This window comes from Desmodus rotundus, chromosome 5 (genome assembly GCF_022682495.2).
Source record: "Desmodus rotundus isolate HL8 chromosome 5, HLdesRot8A.1, whole genome shotgun sequence".
Lineage (NCBI taxonomy): Eukaryota > Metazoa > Chordata > Mammalia > Chiroptera > Phyllostomidae > Desmodus > Desmodus rotundus.
This window is the reverse complement of record NC_071391.1, coordinates 140,792,847-140,810,675: the sequence shown is the minus strand read 5'-3', so window position 1 is coordinate 140,810,675 and position 17,829 is coordinate 140,792,847. Positions and strand designations below refer to the sequence as shown.

The 17,829-nt window shown below is 41.5% G+C and overlaps 1 long non-coding RNA gene across 1 annotated transcript; it reads right to left on the bottom strand.

The window, feature by feature from the left end:
* Positions 1-754: 754 nt before the first annotated feature.
* On the bottom strand, positions 755-9,515 carry LOC112297866 (uncharacterized). The gene is made up of 3 exons (XR_002974094.3): positions 9,388-9,515; positions 7,123-7,381; positions 755-1,292 (listed from the first exon to the last, which is right to left on the bottom strand). It is a non-coding gene; the product is annotated as an uncharacterized lncRNA (long non-coding RNA).
* Between the last annotated feature and the right edge of the window lie 8,314 nt (positions 9,516-17,829).

Genomic DNA, 17,829 nt, shown 5'->3' with positions numbered 1-17,829 from the left:
GGCTTAAGACCTGTCATCATGTGCAAGTTTCAAGCAGAAAAAGGGAGAGGAACTAGGGCACAAGTCACTTGTTGGCTGAGTGTGACACCTTTTATGAGAACAGTAACTTTACAGAAGTCCCATGCAGTGGGCTTCCACTTTTATCACACCGACCAGAAGTGGGGAATACGGTCATCTTTGACTCCAGGAACGTGTGAGGAGATGAATATTTGCAACTGGGAATATTCTCACACTTAAAAAAATGGGATTTTGTTCATAAGAAACATGAGGAGAATAAATATTGGGTAGGCAACTTGTTTGCCATGGGACATTCCTCCCTTATTTCCAACTAGACAAATCCTAAAAAGGGCTGTTAATTGGCTCTGTTGGGCCCCAGACCCACTCCTGTGGCCAGAATAGTGAGATGTCATGACTCACGGCCCCAGCTAGAACCACAGGCAGGTCAGAGTCCAGCATAAGGGGAGGGAGCACGATTGCCAGGGCAGGGTGTTCAGCAGGGGAGGGAATCAATACATGACAGTCCCAATTGCACAAGAGTTTGTGCAATTTACATATTTGTAACTTACATACAAGTACAACCTACATACAAGTACAACCTACATACAATTACAAACTACATGCAAGTACAACCTACATACAAGTACAAACTACATGCAAGTACAACCTACATACAAGTACAAACTACATACAAGTACAACCTACATACAAGAATATGCTCAACATTTAAAACACTGATCATAGTTGTGGATTTTGAAGAGCACAAGAATTCCCTCTGGTGAAGTTCAGAATACACCCCAAAGCCACAGGGAAACCCGACAAAAGGCCGACCCCAAACAGGAACTACACGACGCTGCACACCCATTTGTCAGGTGTGTCATCGTACAGCCTACAGGTGAGTGATATAGGTCAAGGCCAGGCATCTGCCACCTCACCTGGTGATAGCATCCTCAATCATGTTAATTAAATTAATACAACCTGCACTGGTGAAAACTGCGAAACCTATTTTGGTTTCCGTCAGCACATACATTTTGGTAATTCAGTCCCGTCAGACTTGTGTCCCGCCTTCTCAGGACCAGAGTCAGTGCTCATCACACCGGGGCAATTTTAAGCATTTTCTACACAAAACTTACAAAGAAGATGACTTGCGAACTGAATTTCATTTTGGTTGAGCAGCAAACCAAATCAAGAACTAGAGGTTCATGATGACTTCACTGATGCTCATGGCTTTCTCCATCCGTCTCTCTTTCTCAACATATATTCTTCTTTGACATGTTTTTCAAATGATTAGCCACCTGAGAAAATATTTAAATGACCATATCATAAGGTAAAAGATTTATGGCCTAAATTACATTAAACAAATTCAATATGCTGTGCATATGGAAATGAGAAGCTTTCAGATTATATTTTAGCCATTAACATGTGCCTTAAAATATTTAGTTTCTGTTTGTGATATATGATTTTTTTCCCCTGTACATCTGATGGCTGATTCTCAGGGTAACCAAGTGAAAATGAATGACTCAGTCCTTGGTTCAGAGAAATAATGGGTTACTAGCATAATTAATTTTATGTTTAATTACTGTAGAATGAAACAATTCAACAATATCCAATCAATCCTTAGAATGACAGAACAGAAGGTCAGCAGTTGCTAAGTCAATTGTTTTGAAAGAGAAATTTATGTCAGGTTCTCTTTTATGTGCTATGGAAAGAAATTGGATAAAAGTGGTCAAGCAAACATTAATTAATTGTATAAATGTAATCTGGTTGTCATGCTAAATCATACAGGCAGGGGATACAGTTCCCAGAATGGTGGGCATGCATCAACCGCAGACTTCAGTGACATGCTCGACCCTGCCCCTCCCCATGCCGCACACAATCAAAGCCTCGGAGTCAAATATTAACATCTCTAGAATTATTTTTCTAAAGTCTGTATTGACAGCCCTGTGGAAAGGAGTCGATGGTTCCAGTCCACTTCCTTCCATGCCAACCCTTTCACAAGGAGAGCGGAGACTCAATGACCTTCCCACCTTTCTGTCCCATTAGAAAGAAGGGAACCCAAACTGGTTCTTGGGGTGATTCTTCTATCCTAGCATTGATCATATTTGGGAGTTCAGGTAGACAATAAGACTAAGGGCTACAGAAAGTGGTCCACATAACCTTAGTACATTTAAAGGGTTGCTTACCCAAGATCTCCTCCTAGCTATAGATTTTGCCAGCATTTAATGCCTTTAAATACTCTGTTGCTTAGACTCAGAAAAGCCCAGTTTTCCTTCTGCCATAGTTGAGATCTTATCTCCGTACGACTGTTCACTTGCTTCAGGACGATTCCTTCTGTCTCTATTATAATTCTGTTGGGAGATGCCCCAAACACCCTATTTTATTTCTTCCCAGAAGCCCCATTTGGAACTAGAGTATAAAGTAGCAGTTACTCGGCAAACGTAAGGTGAAGAAAGCACAGCTACACCACTTGAGACTTTTCTGTGAAACAACCGGGGGTGTCACTTTCCCATCACGTCAACCAACCCCTTTGAAGATGGCTTTGAGAAACGCAGGAGTGAAGAGGCGGTGCCCTCTGCACAGGGCATGTTACTAAAAATAAAGACAAGTTTGTGGCCATTTAAGTAATGGCACTGGGCAAAATGTAGAGCAAGCTTAGCTTATTCATGGAAATTCAAATCAGTAAGGTACCAAAGGCCACTTGGGTGGTTGGATGAAGGGACATGAAGAAGGTTACCAGCCTGTTAGAAATGTTCTGATGGGTTGTGCACAATGTCCAGTGTGTGAAAATTCTCTAGGCCTATAAGTTTATGTATTTTTTGTATGTAGACACTTCAAGAAATGGTACTTAAAAATAACAATTCAAATTTTCTTACCAAGAGAGGCCCCTGACATACCGTCCTTCGTGTCCAGGAATCTGAGACCAAATGTTTGTCTAAAAGGATCTTGGATTCATTATAGGAAATCGGGTGGAAGAGTCTGGTTTTTCATGAAATGATTAAGGTATTTTTGTTCATGCTGAATTAATATCCTAGGGTTTCAGCCCGATTCAGCCAGGCAACTTGGGCCGCATGTGAATTTTGTCCGTCTGTTAGTGACAGCAAGGCAGCACTTCGAAGCTGTATCTTAAACACAAAATTTTTATTTGAGAGGCCAGAATAACGCTAAACTACATAAAAAGTGTATGTAGTTACCGGAACCTGTGCATATACCTGGGAGGCCCCGTGGGCCCGAACAGGTAGGGGCACCTCGTGACAACCCCCACCTGCTCTCTGCAACCACACTAAGTTGTCCTGGGTGCCCAGACTCGCTTATCAATGTTGAAACCGTTGTTTTCCTTGAGCCACCACCTATTTTCCAACAGGAGAATTCTGTCCGTTTTAACACTCTAAATACAAAGAAGTGCTACGAATACTAATTCCGTGTCCTCAGAATAATCTGTGATTCGTTGCTTCCAGGGCTAAGGTTGCTCTCGGTAGCGACATGGCCTGTCTACAGAAACAGCCCTCGCAGGCTGAGGAAACACCGGGCTGGCACCCACACTCCCCGGACTGTGGGAGCATTATTTCTGATTGTAGAACTGGTTGACACTCTGAATGGAAAGTTGATACTCTCTCATAAATCCAGCAAAACCAGAAATGGAAATGCGGAAGCCGACTAGATTAAAACCATTAAATTATATTCCTCAAAAAGGCACTTGATAAATCAGCCACTGATATTTTTGAGTAAATCTAGTTTAATTTTGTTGATTTATCAAACAATATCCCACCCTTTGTGTTACAGGGTTTTGGGGACCACACATCTAATTTCTCAGTGATACAAATAGTTCTAGAACCCTCATAAAAACTATGTCCCTTTTGTTATAGATTAGTCATAGTAGGTAGAGCATAATACTGTATTGTTGAGTATTATATTTCATTGAAACTAAGAAGCTGTCAACACTAAGAAGCACAATTACTTTTTATTGAATAAATTTGACATGTAACAGTGTATAAGTTGATGGTGTATAGCATGTTACTTTGATACATTTATATATTGTAATATGATTGCCATTGTAGCAATATTTATTATATTATTAATATATAATTATAGTACAATATTTTGTCTATAGTCATTACTGTGCGTTAGAGTTCTATGGCTTAGTTACCACTCATTACAAGCGTGTGCCCCCCAATACCATCAGTCGTATCTGGCCCCCCACCCATGCCCTGGCAACCACCAATTTACTGTTGTTTAGTTTTGACTTGTTCAGATTTAACATATAGGTGATATCATACAGTATTTGTCTTTTCTTCTTGTCTGACTAATCTCACTTAGCTTAATGAGGGACAATTATTTTATGTAATATCACTAAGCAATGAAAAAATACTGCCATTTTTCAATTTTTCATCACACTTCTTTTAAGATACAGCCTTATTTCAGATATTAAAGGGTGAAAAATTTTTTAAAAAGGTGAAAAATATGCCCTAAATGTGATGAAATGTATTTTTTCACTCTTAAAAATAATGTGGGAAAAACGTGTAGCTAACTTTAAAATTCAGTAATAATCACCAATGGACAAGGGTTTTTGTTTTCTTTTGTTTTTAACTATATTGCATTGACTGTGAACATTTTTATGTTTTAATATGGAAGAGGATAATATTGTTTTGCTTTTTTAAAAACAAAGTCACAGGCTTCTACAAAGCAGACATAAAAGGTCGACAGTTCCCCTCTCCTATTTTCTACAACAGTTTTCTCCTGCTAATGAAAATATGGCAAAGTACCTAAGATCCGCACAAACTGTAATTCATGATAGATGCTTCTCAATGCTTCCTTCAAATCGAGCTCTCCCGTGATCGTCTCCCCACTGAGCAAGACCTTAGACATGGGTAATTGCGGAAGTGCATTTGCAACACTGAATTTGGCCACATGCTCTTAAACTTGATCTCGGAATGCCCACAGCAGTAATAAAACCATCATTTGCCCCAGCGGAGAGTCTCTGAAATTAATGTTTCTTTCCAGTTTTAATTATCACACATTTTGCTTTTCAAGAGAATAAGTAGAAGTCTAAATTAAAAGACAACTCAATTATCTGAAACTTATAATTCATTCTAAACATATCTCTGAAAAACTTTGCTTTAAGCAAGAAAGTGCAAGATTCTTTTCCCTTTTAGAGGGGAGCTGGGATGAATCTTGTACATCTAGAGTTTAACCCTACAATGATTTTGAAGTTTTTAAAATTATAGGTAATAATATTTCCACATGCCCACCTATTTACACATAGTAAAATGGGAACAGACTGAAAAACTTCAGGAAAAAATAACCACTAATGCGGGTTACATATATTTCACAGGTGGGATCTATGAGAAATAGAACTTTATGACACCGAACTTTATTACCACTTTGTCGCTAAACCTGTCAGGTCACCGTGGAGCCGAACTCTGGCCCTTCCGTTTTACTCGTAACAATCTGTATAAAAGCTTCACAACCAAATGTAAAGTGTACATTTTTATTGAATTCTGGATTTTAAAAAGGCAACTTTAAAACACATTTTGGGGACAGTCGGGGAACCTGGAATATGCACTACCTATTAGGTTATATTATCAAACTGTTAATTTTCTTACTGCATGATAATGGCAGCCTAGTCATATGAGAGAAGGTTCCAATTCTCAGAGAACACATGCTGAAGTATTTGGGAGTAAAGTGTCGTGATGCCTCTAATTCACTTTAAAATAATCCAAGCACACATATGTATATACACAAAAAGAGGGAGGAAGGGGGCACAAACGTGAGAAAATGTTAATGATCGGTGAGTCTAGGTGAAAGGTATACAGATACTCATGCTACAATATATTCTACTTTTCTATAGGTTTCACACCTTCAAAATAAAAAGTTGAAGGGACCTTGCATAAATGCATGGAAAAGCCCTTCATTTGAATAACACTGAATACATGCACTTCTTTGTTTTACTCTTTCCCTCGATAACAGTAGTTGATTTCGTATGTGCTTCTTGGATGCACCGATAAGGTACTTCTGGAGGAATGGCAGGTCAGCGGGCCTTGTTTTAAGTTTATTAACTGACAGCCTACTTTCAATGACGAAAGACAACGTAACTGAAGCGGGTTGTAAAGCAATGACTGCCAGCTCACACGGTCAGTATGTCACGCAGGGGACACTTCATTAAGGAGCGAATTACTTCGCTTGTAATCTGAGCTAAATGAACGTCAGTGTCAGGTTGCGTAAGCCATAGATTAACATGTATCACCAAGCGCAATCAGATAGCATCCCCCTTTGCCCTCCCAAAACAACCGCAAATAGGGCCTTATTTTACACATGTTTCCCCAGGGGCAGATAGAAAGTCTCCTTTGTACCACAGAGAAGCCATTTTCCTGCCACAGAAGGGCCTGCAGGGGCGAGGTGTGACATTTGCATGTCTTATTGAAACACTGTCATCTCTGCCGAGACCCAAACTTATAACTTCACTGTGTCTAAATGTTCACAAGCTAAGATAGCAAACGCTACAGGTTGCTACCTCCGTGTAACGATAAGAGAAACAACCAAAATCCTCCTGCAAAGAGTAAATACTAGGAAGTACGGTTGACCCTTGAACAATGCGGGGGCCAGGGGCTCCGACATCCTGAACAGTCAAAAATTTGTATATAACTTTTGACCTTCCCCCCAAAAAACTTAATGCTACCATTAACCAGAAACATTATGCATAACATAAACAATTGACTAACATATATTTTGTATGTTTTATGTGTTATATACCGTCTTCTTACAATAAAGTAAGCTAGAGAAAAGGGAGTGTAATAAAGAAAATCATTACGTTGGTGGAGGAAGGCATTGGGTAGAAAGGACCCAGCCCAGGGCTGGACGCGTGGTGGATGCTCAGCAGGAAAACAGAAAAGGGAAATATGCTATAGCACTTTCCTTCCGCTTAAAGCAAAAGAGACAGTAGTCGTTATCATCCAAGAAAAGAAGAACTATCTGAAGAGCATCATTTAGAAAAAGCACTCTGGCCACACCAGTTTGCATTGTCAGTGTTAACCTACACGCATCCTTAACTTGGCAGGAAGGTCAAGGCAGCAGCAACTGAATTTAAAATAAAGAGGTACCCGTCCCTTGCATGGGAAATGTTTAGCTTACCTTCTTCTTTGGTCACAGCCTGCATGAGGATTTCTTCAGATTTTTCAAAAGTGGAAGTTGGAGTAAATAAGATGTGAGCATTGGAGGGTGAGACCTGCGGGATGTGTTTTTTAAACAGGTCTTTAGATGGGCGAGTGAGGCAGCTTGATTGAGAGATGCAAACCTTATCATCTGTCATCCGCTTGTCTTTAAGCCCTGAGGGGTAGTTTGTGCCAGATCAGGAAAGAAGTATGCCCCAAGAGACTGAGGACAGCACTACCTGGTAATCAAAAAAGAGAAATGAACATGGCATTGAAGAGACTTAAAGAGGCGGGCACAAAACTCATTTGTTTATCCCCTAATATAAATTTCCTCACAGATCTCGTTCATTTCTGCTATGCTTCTCCTTAGCTGGAAAGGAAATTGCATCATTTCTCTTCCTCTGCCTTTCCATCTCCATTCTCCGAGGGTGCCCCCTGCATCCTAAAACACACTGTTGTCAGTACTGCCCGCCCGCTGGACTGGGCCAGTGGGGCCCCCAATTCAGAGTAGCTTTTGTAGATGTTTGTGGGAGGAAGGACTCTTCTCACAGAGTGTGAGCAACAGGACCTTGGGAATCAGGGAAGGAGGTAGATGGCCTTGACAGTTTCCGAGGTTAGAGCTCAGCTACGGAGCTCCTGACCCAAATCCAGCCCTCGCCACCCTACTCCAGACGGGGACAATGCCGCGGTGACTCAGCAGACCCCACTCATTCGTCCTGGTACAGCTGCTCCCAGTGAGTTCTTGTCCACTGTATTTTGCCGCATTTCCTCTTTGGAAACCGGCTAGAGTTCCCTGTGGTTCTTTCTGCTTTTCATTTTATATTCCACTTTTTGTAAAGTGAACGTTTTTTCCACCCCTGCCCCACCATGACAGCTTCTATGGCGCAACAGACAGAGCAGTCTCAATAAATACTTCGTCAGTTCGTGTAAACTACAGAACTCTGAGAAAGGGCCACAGCGACATTTACGTGAAGTCCTGCATTCCACATCATTAATTAGTTTGACGTACTATCATGTATTTTTTTCAGCGGGTAAAGTTGCCTTTTAAGAACAAACAATTCATTGACATTTGGAAGTTTTGAAGTCAAAGAACATTCCTTCTAAACTTCATTTCTTTGCCAAAACCCAAAATTAGACAACTGGTGAAAATGAATAAATATTAAATAAACCTTTAGAAGTGTAATGATTTAGAAAATAAAAAATCAATAATAGCCCTATTGTAATAATTTTGCATTTATCTTTAAATGTTTTTGAATATACAAAATGTATGAATAGCAATATAGGACACCTTTGGGACTGCCACCTGGTTACACACTTAAATACCACAAGCATAGCTGTAGGTCCTTGTGAGCCCCTCCCAAATGTATGCCTCTCCATCCCCCAGAGAGGGAACCCTCATTCTTAGCTTGGAGGGTATCACCCTAAAACATGCCTTTATACTTTTATACACATATAAATGTCCCTACACAGCACACAGAATCATTTTGCATATTTGTAAATGTTACATAAATGGTATCATATTGTACATAGGTAATTTGGTCTTTTTTACTTCACACTTTTTTTTAATCCCCACCCAAGGATGTTTGATTGACTTGAGAGAGCGAGGGAGAAATACCAATGTGAGAGAGAAACATCTATCAGTTGACCAGGAAATGAACCACAACCTAGACATGTGCCCTGAATGGAAATTGAACTCACAGCCCTTTGGTGTGTGGGACAATGGTCCAACCAACTGAGCCATCTGGCCAGGGCTACTCCATAGCTTTAAAAATATACCCACTTTGACATAAGTTGTTCTGTTTTATTCATTTTGATTGTCACATATTATTCCACTATATGAATATATCATAGTGCATTCATCTGTTGGAAGCCTGGATTGTTAAAAGAGGAGAAGGAGTCTTTGGGTCCTGGGGAAGAAAGAGCAGCCAGGTAAAACTGACCCTTCAATTACACGCTCCACGGCTGCCCCGCTGTGCTTCTCCTGGTGCTCGGGAAGGCTGTCTGAGCAAACGGCCAAAGCAGACTTGTTAAAGAGTGCCACCAACGAGTCCCATGCCTCTGCCATTGGCAGTGGCATTCTTTGCTGCCCCAGGGATGCAAAGTAATGCCTGCAAGAGGCCAAAAATCAGCTAACTGGACACCATGCCAACTCACCTATCAGAATGCAATTTGTTTCTCTAGGAAAATACTTTCTTTTATCACGTCATTAAAACTGTGCACTTGGAGCTAGGCATTCCCAACATACCTCTAAGATATGCTTTCTTCATGTCGTAATCACCTCCCTGGATTATCCAATCTGGCTGTGTTCAGCAATTGATCAAAAGGAAGATCACCTGCTTCTCCAAGACCAGTCCAAAGTGAGCAGTTCCCCTAGCCTCGGATACCCAGTTCTGCCTGCCTGGCATTCAAACCAACAAGTGGGAGGGCGAGAAAAGAGCAGAGAGCCAAAGGAGGAGCCTGGGAACCTCACCAGCTCCAGTGGAATCTTTTCACCTGGTTTAGTATAAAAACTACCACCTACATGCCTGATACCTGCAGCCAAGGACATGGGGCTGCTGCTCCATCCTGCAGTACTTACAGGCTGGGCAAAGAACTGGCTGACCGATGGATGGTGAAGACACTATGTTGTCAATGATACGAAAGGCTAGGTGGGTCTCACCCCTAAGACTGGGACTCTAGAATTGATAGCCAAGTGTCTGCAGGGCAAGGCCAAGGCACTGTCACACATGGGGCCTCCTACTGACACTCAGAGGGACAAAGATGTTCACTGACACTAGTGAAAAGCGTCCCTAAAGTGGGAGAAATATGATGGATGATCCAGCAGTGAGGTTGCCAGGCACATGGTTTCATTCTTCAGTGCACACTTCCCTTTCAGTAGCAAGATCAGACCCGTACTTTGGGGGTGGGAGAAGCGTCTAATTTATGCAAGATCCCTATTTAAAATCCATATAAATCTATACACAAAATATTAACCAACAATAAAAAGGCACAAAATACTGTTACACAAAGCATCATGGATGAACCTCAAAAGCATCATGCTGATACGCCCTCTGAAATATAGGTTTACAGTTGTTTGTATGGAAAGTAACACAATAATTAGTAAATAATAATAATAAAAGAGTAACCTGTGTTTCACTTACAACTGTAAACCTACTTTTGCCCACCCTTGTATATGCATGTGTTTGTATCTTTATCATGTCTTTGATTCTTGTGTATCCTTCTCCATCTACAAAGTTAGCTCTAAAACAGCAAGCATTTTTGTCTGTTTTACTGAAGGCCATATCCCCAGTGCTTAGAAAAATGCATGGCCCACGGAATGCCCTCAGTAACTGGTTCTGAATAAATAAGTTAGAGGAAAGAAAACATGACTTTAGAGATCATCCAGGTCACAGCCATCATTTGACAGACAGGCACACTGACACCCTGAGGGGTTGATTTACTTCCTCTGTCACAGAATCAGAATGTGGCAACATCACGTGTAAGAATGGGCTGCTCCCCAAATTCTGCTTCTCTCTCTTGAGTGAGGGCACATGTAACTCCTTATTTGGTCAAAATTGTTAGTTCCTCCTTCATCTTAACTTCCTTTCCATGCATAATTATTCTAATTTAATGGTTCATTAAACTTAAAGAATGAAACACAAAATAAACAGGCTACTCATTTCTGCCTTGACTCTCTTACTTCCAAATTAAGTAATATAACAAGATAACTAATGTTCGTGGTAAATCTAGTCTGGAATGACATCACTTGAAACCTGTCTACATAAAAATAATACTAGGTTCTGAATGTCTGTTTTGTAGAGTAAACACTGTTGCTAGATTCAAGAGGGACTAAGGGAGTATTCTGAGAAAAGCAAGGTGTACGAGGTGGTTGGAGCCACACCACTCAGCTATTTGGAGTGAAGCAAATGCTACACCCCAGTGTCTAGTGCTCTTCGGCTACATTACCAAATAGGATGAAACCTTAAGCTAAGGAATGAAGCTCTATGTAAGATTTCAGACATCAATCAGTAATTGCCTTCCCTGTATTCCTGACATTGCACCCTTTTCCTTCAAGAGACTTCCCTTGTTCATTTTCAAGTGCAAATTACAGGGAGTGAACAGTTTATCTACAGTGATAGCAACAGATTAGACAGCCTCCTGGATCTAGGCCACCGAGGACTGACAAAGAAGAAAAGGAAGAAAAACAAGGAGTCACACTCAGGAAATGTTGGCAAAGGTGAGAGGACGTTGTTATGTTGTGTTGGTTTCCTTTCACAAGACTCCAGACTTCTAGTATCCTAGTCTACAAAGACCTTCAATGGGACTTTTCACTTCACTCATCCAACAGATATTTAGTGTTCATTATGGAACAAGCACTTCTCAAGGTGCTGAACGGTACTGGTATGAATACATTGGTGCCACATTCTGACCTCTTCCCACATCCTCTACTCCACGCTCCATCTCTTCCCCCTTCAAACAACTTCTGTGGTCTCACCTGCCAGCAAGAAAAGAACTTGGATTAACCAATATCCCTGACTGTCAGGTATAATTAGTAGTTTGTTAACATGGCATTCTCCTCCTAAATGCACACATTCACTCACACACACACACACACAAATATTTGTATTTGGAAAGCTAGTCCTTGTTAGCCAAAGTGGTACTTCAGTTGTGGGACTTCTGGTAGATAGCAAAATGAAGTCAAATTAAAGATTTGGATAGTAGAGGTAACAGAGAAATTGGCAAACAGGAGCTTATCTAGGGGTTGGCTCCCTGGGATCAACATCTCAAATGAGCTTTTTACTATTTTTATTGCCTCTTCCTTTAATCTTCATCTGAATCCGTCATTAAAAAAATCTGCAGGGTTTTGACGTGAAGGATGAGAGTGGGAATAAAAGTAGGGAAGCTCTGCCCAGTGCAAGATGAAGAGGACAATGACGTCTGCATGTGCATTTTTAAAGTTTTTAGGTTGACACTATCCAAATAGAAATTTTTTAAACTCCCATTTTCTAGGAATCTCTTGGGGGATGAATAGCAAGCAAAGAATTTAACACCCCTTTATATGGACTGAATGTTTGTATCCCTCCCACATCCACATGTTGACATCCTACTCCCTAAGGGGGTGACATTTGGAGATGAGACCTGTGGGAGGTAATTAGGGTTAGATGAAGACAAGAAGTTGGGGCCTTCATGATTGGATTAGTAGCCTTATAAGAAGTTAAGAAGTAACACCAGCCCTGGCTGGTGTGGCTCAGTGGATTGAGTGCTGGCCTGGGAATCAAAAGGTTGCTGGTTCAATTCCCAGTCAGGGCACATGCCAGGGTTGCAGTCCAGGTCCCCAGTGGTGGACACGCTAAAGGCGACCACACGTTGATGTTTCTCTCCCTCTCTTTCTCCCTCCCTTCCCCCTCTCTAAAATTAAATAAATTAAATCTTTTTTTTAAAAAAAGAGGACTCTGAAAAGCAAACAAATCATTAAAAAGAAGAAGGAACACCAGAGTGTACTTGCTCTCTCTGTGTCTTTCTCTGTCTGTCTCTCTGTCTCTCTCTGTCTGTCTCTCTGTCTCTCTCTCTCTCACACACACACACATGCACACACACAAACAGAAAGAAGCTAAGAAAATAAATATGAAAATGTAAATAAAATTGCTGAAATAGAACATATTTTTAAAATATGCTATCATACCATATACACTTTGAGTTGAACAGAGAAGAGAGCAGCCTGAAGGAGATTTTCTTTTTTTTACTTTAGTTGCCTTTGTGGCGAGTCTTTACAAAGCTCATGCAGGTAAGCAGGTACAATAGGCACCAGTCTGTGTTTAACATTCCCCCGTCCACTGTGTTTCCCCTGATTTAGAATTTACTAAAACTACCAAGCCCTCCCCAGTATATTGGCTGGTTCCATGGGGTTCATTTTTCCTGCAGGGCTCCAGGCACGGTGCTGGCTCTCTCACAGTGAGAACCCAGCAAGCAACTGTCTGCAGAGCTAAGCCAAGTTGAGTAGCCTGGGGAGTAAGTTCATATGTTGAGGAACTCATTTATCTTCTGCAGTAACCTCCCCTCACTGCCCCCCGCCCCCCGCCAACCAACTGCATACGGCTTCACCCATCAACACTGAGAGCTGCCGAAGCCAGCCTCCTCCTGGGACAATGAACACCTTCATAGTCGGAGTCACATGCTGTTCAAGCTGATGTAGTCCTGATTGGTTTAAGCTGCTAAAAGCCTATCTTTAGAATCAGATTTCTCACTTAAATAACTAGTCACTCTCATCTATATATGGTAAGGAATTGGAACTGAAGATAAAAATAAAGGAGGAGTAACATTACCATCGTGTTCATTTCTCAGGAACCTCAGACTTTTCAGATACGGCAATAATATTACAATGTGCCTTTTTTCCACAGTCTGGGAGAGGGGATGTTAAATCTCATATCAAAAAAATATGGGAGTCTAAAGGAGCTCTAGAAATACTAATGTGAATGACCTGCTACATTAAGATAAAATTAAGAATTCCATTGCCTTTATTGCCATTCTATAATATGCTGAACCGTGAGAAAAGGGTTTGAATAGTATTTTTTCTTTCCTAACCACATGTTTGGAATCTCAGATCACTGGCGATTGATTATCCTCATTCAGTCATTTTTTTGTCATTTTTATTTCGTCAGTCAGAAACATTTATGGCTGACTGAAATGTGCACTCGAAAGTACTGATTGCACCCTTACTGGTGCAGCTCAGCGGGTTGGGCGTCCTCCCGCGAGCTGAAAAGTTGAAGGTTCAGTTCAGGTCAGGCCACATGCCTGGGGTGCAGCCCAATGCCCCATCCTCCCACTGGGGGCGTGGGAGAGGCGACCAATCAATGTTTCTCTTGCTCATCCTGTTTCTCTCCCTCTCTTTCTCAGTCCCTTCCCCTCTCTCTAAAAATAAATAAATACACTGTTTGTTTAAAAAGAGTATTGACTTGGAAAGAACCTAAATGTTCATCTGTAGGGAGTTAGTTAAACACACCACCGCTCATCCGTAAAGTGGAGTAGTGAGCATCAGTTGGAAGGTGTGAGGTAGACTCACCTGCCTGGACATGGAGAAGCATGGCCGTGCTACACGGCTTAGGGCAGGGGAAGCAGACTATAGAGTGGCATTTCTCTTTAGAGAGTGGGGATACTTTAAAATCAAAGTGTGTGTGTGTGCATGTGCGTATTTCTCTAAGAGTAGAAAATGTACACCAACTTAAACACAGTGGCTATCCCTGGGGTATTTCTGAATGGCACTCTTTGCTGCTACTTGCATCTTTCCAGTGAGGTAACCCATGAGTCTCTTCATCACGTTGTTGAAGTTGCCTGTCTTGGGAACCCGTGAAAGAGTCACACACACCAGGACCCTTTGTGGTTTGGTGGCACCGTCTGATTGGTTCTGTCTAATGCACGATAAGCAAAAATGGCATGTGTCCCTTCCAGGAAGGAATATGGCATTGCTGGTGCAATATTCGCCAGAGCACTTTCCTTCTGCCGAGAAGCCCAGCGACGTCACCGGAGACAGCGGCTGCTCCATCAGCCAAGATCCTGAAGGGAGAAGCTGCAGGGAGTGGAGGCCCAGCCAAGCCGCACAGGCCATGTCATAAAAGTAAAAATAAACTCATTATTACAAACCTTTACAATTTGGGGAGTTTTTTCTTAAATGAAGAATGATGATGCCTACCCGGACTAGTACAAGTAAGCATGTATTAATTTTATCTTGAAGATAAAGATGTCGCTCTTCTGAGGGCAGCTTGTGTGAGTCTGTCACTATTCTGGGCCATGGAAATAAAACAGAAAGAGCAAAAAGGAATGACTTGCCTTCTAGGACCTCAGGTTGAGTCATATTTTAAATTTATTATGAGTTCTTTACAGATGCACTTTATTAGATTGGAGAGGTTTACTTCTCCAAGCTTGTTGAGTGTTTTTATCATAAAAGGGTGTTGGACATTTTCTAATTCTTTCTCCACATCTGCTGAAATGATCATGTGGTTTTGCCCTCTATTCTATTGCTATGGTGTGTTATATTAATAATTAATATTTGAAAGTTGAGTGTCCATCCTTAGGAAAAATGTCAGATGTATTTACCGGAAGTGAACTGAAAACTCAGTGTCTGTCAGCTTCACCCTCTCGTGTTGATCCGCAAAGGTTAGATCACGCTGCTGCGACAATCTACTACAAAACTTCTGCGTTTTAACACAGACACACGCACTCCTCGCTGCTGTGCATAGCGCTGTGTCTCAGACAACTCCCCACACTTGTCTGAGCCTCCACACGGTGACTCACAGACCCAGGCTGCTGTGGTCTCACCACCCTGCTCTTACACTCACCACCCAAAAAAAAATCAAGAGACGGAACAGTCACACGGCGGCTTTTTGCTTCCTCAGCCCAGAAACCAAGTTTCATTGTTCATAATTAATCACATGGTCTTGCGTTACTGAAAGAGGACTAGAAAATACAAACTGTTCTGTGCCCGGAAGGGAGAATATGAAACAGGATTTGGGAACACATAACATTTCCTCTGCCAAAGACTTTATATGTTCTGTGCCACTTGTGGGTTGAATTGTGCTCCCCTGGCCCCACCATGAAAGATATGTTGAAGTGTCCTAACCCTCAGAACTTCAAAACATGACCTTATTTGGAAATAGGACCACTGTAGATGTAATTAGTTAAAATAAGGTCACACTGGAGGAGGGTGGGTCCTTAATTCAATATGACCAGTGTCCTTATAAGAGGAAAATGCCGTGTGAATAAAAACACACAAGAAGAACACGTGATTACAGAGGGAAAGACCAGAATGATGCAACCACAAGCCAGGAAATTCCGAGGACTGGTGGCCACCACCAGAAACGAGACAGAGGCCAGGAGGAGCTCTGACATAGTGTCAGGGGACACGCAACCCTGTGGACACCTTCAATTTTAGGCTTCTAGCCTCCAGGATTATGAGAGAAAATTTTTCTGTTGTTCTAAGCCACGTAGTTTTTGTCACCTCGTTACAGCAGATTTAGGGAACCAAGATACCAGTCAAGAATATTGTTACAGATTTTTCATTCAGTCTAAGATGATGTCAGTGGTGAGACATGAATTATTTCATGGACATCTGAGAAAGAAAAACTACTGCCAATTAAAGTATGACACCACCTTAATGATGCCCCTATGTGATGCGTAGGTTGTTCATACCATTCTCTCAATGCTGCGCAGCATTTTACTTCTGTACCAAGAATTTTGGCAACTTCTTGTGGCTTCAGGTGTATTGTTTTAGCATGTGATAGGCAATCATTTCACACGTTTCTCAGTAACAACACACAATACAGCCACAGCTACTTGTGGGTTTATTCCCTTCTTATGTACCAGAAAGCGCTCACTTGTATTCATGTGCAGGAAAACTTACTCTTTCTTCCAAGATCGTTTCACTAATATCAAATGTATGCCCCACTGCTCTGGCTATGCCTTTCTGCATACAGAGGAACCTTACATTTCAACACCTCATTATACTGTAAGTTCTGAATGGAAGAGTTTTTAAACAGCAATTAAACTCAACACATAATAGCAACATGCACATAATCTCACCAAAATGAATAACTATGACCAAGTTCATACCTGCACAGGCAATGACAACTATGTCCCAACAGCTATGGTAAGACACTGTCAATATAAGACATACTCCAAATTCAGAGTGTGAAAAAAATGGCCCTCGTAGAATCAGTAAACGACAATAATGACACAGCAACGAAATCAGGTCGACCGGCCCTGGCCAAGCCGGAGCCGCTGCCCTGGAATAGCAGTTCTTGAGTGCAGATCCCCAAGGCCACCTGAGACCTTCCCAGAAAGTCTGTGAAGTCACAACTCTCACAACAGGATGCTGAAACGTTTCTGTGTGTTCACCCCCCTCTGTCGTTAGTGTGCAGTGGAGTTCTCCAGAGGCCACGGGACGCGACGAGACGCATGAAGCACAACCATCCGAACGCAGAAGCAGGTCTGGGAATCTGTCATCTATTAAGCTGCAAATTTGGAGCTCTTTCCACTATGTTTTGCTTTTGAAATGTTATATCTTATTAAAAAGAATATTATTTATGGAATTATAACATGGGTTTGTTATTTTACTTAGATGAATTAATAGTTAAACTTTTTCTGTTTTAATTTCTAATATGGTAAATATCGATGGGTATAATGAGGAAACAAAAGCCCTCAGTGATTTCTAAGAATGTCTTAGGGACACTGAGATCAAAATGTTTAAGAATCACTGTTCTAGTAAAACAGCCACTCAGCTGCCTTTGACTTTAAAGATGAACGTCTATGAGCAAACCCAGCAGTTGGGATCAGATTAACACCGTAAGAAAAACCAAACGTTGAGAAGATTATAATGCCCTCCTCTGCCATTTATAATTCAAGAACAAAAATACTAGACCATAAAATATAACTCAGTATTTCGATAGAATATATGTTTATAAAGTACCTTCCGCTTTGTGTGAATGTGCTGCCTGGCCTTCCCGTCCTGTATCCCCTTGTCTCAATGCCTCAAGCATGTGTTTGGCTGACCCACAGCGTCAGCCACGTGCTAACAGCTTCTCACAGCCCGCGTCCAAAGCAAAGACTCCTGAATTCCTTCGCACGGTCTTTTCCCAATCAACCCACACAACTTTCCGTAAGTCCTCTCTCGTTTCACGTCTTCCTTTGAACGAGACAGTTTTTTCTTCCCGTGGTT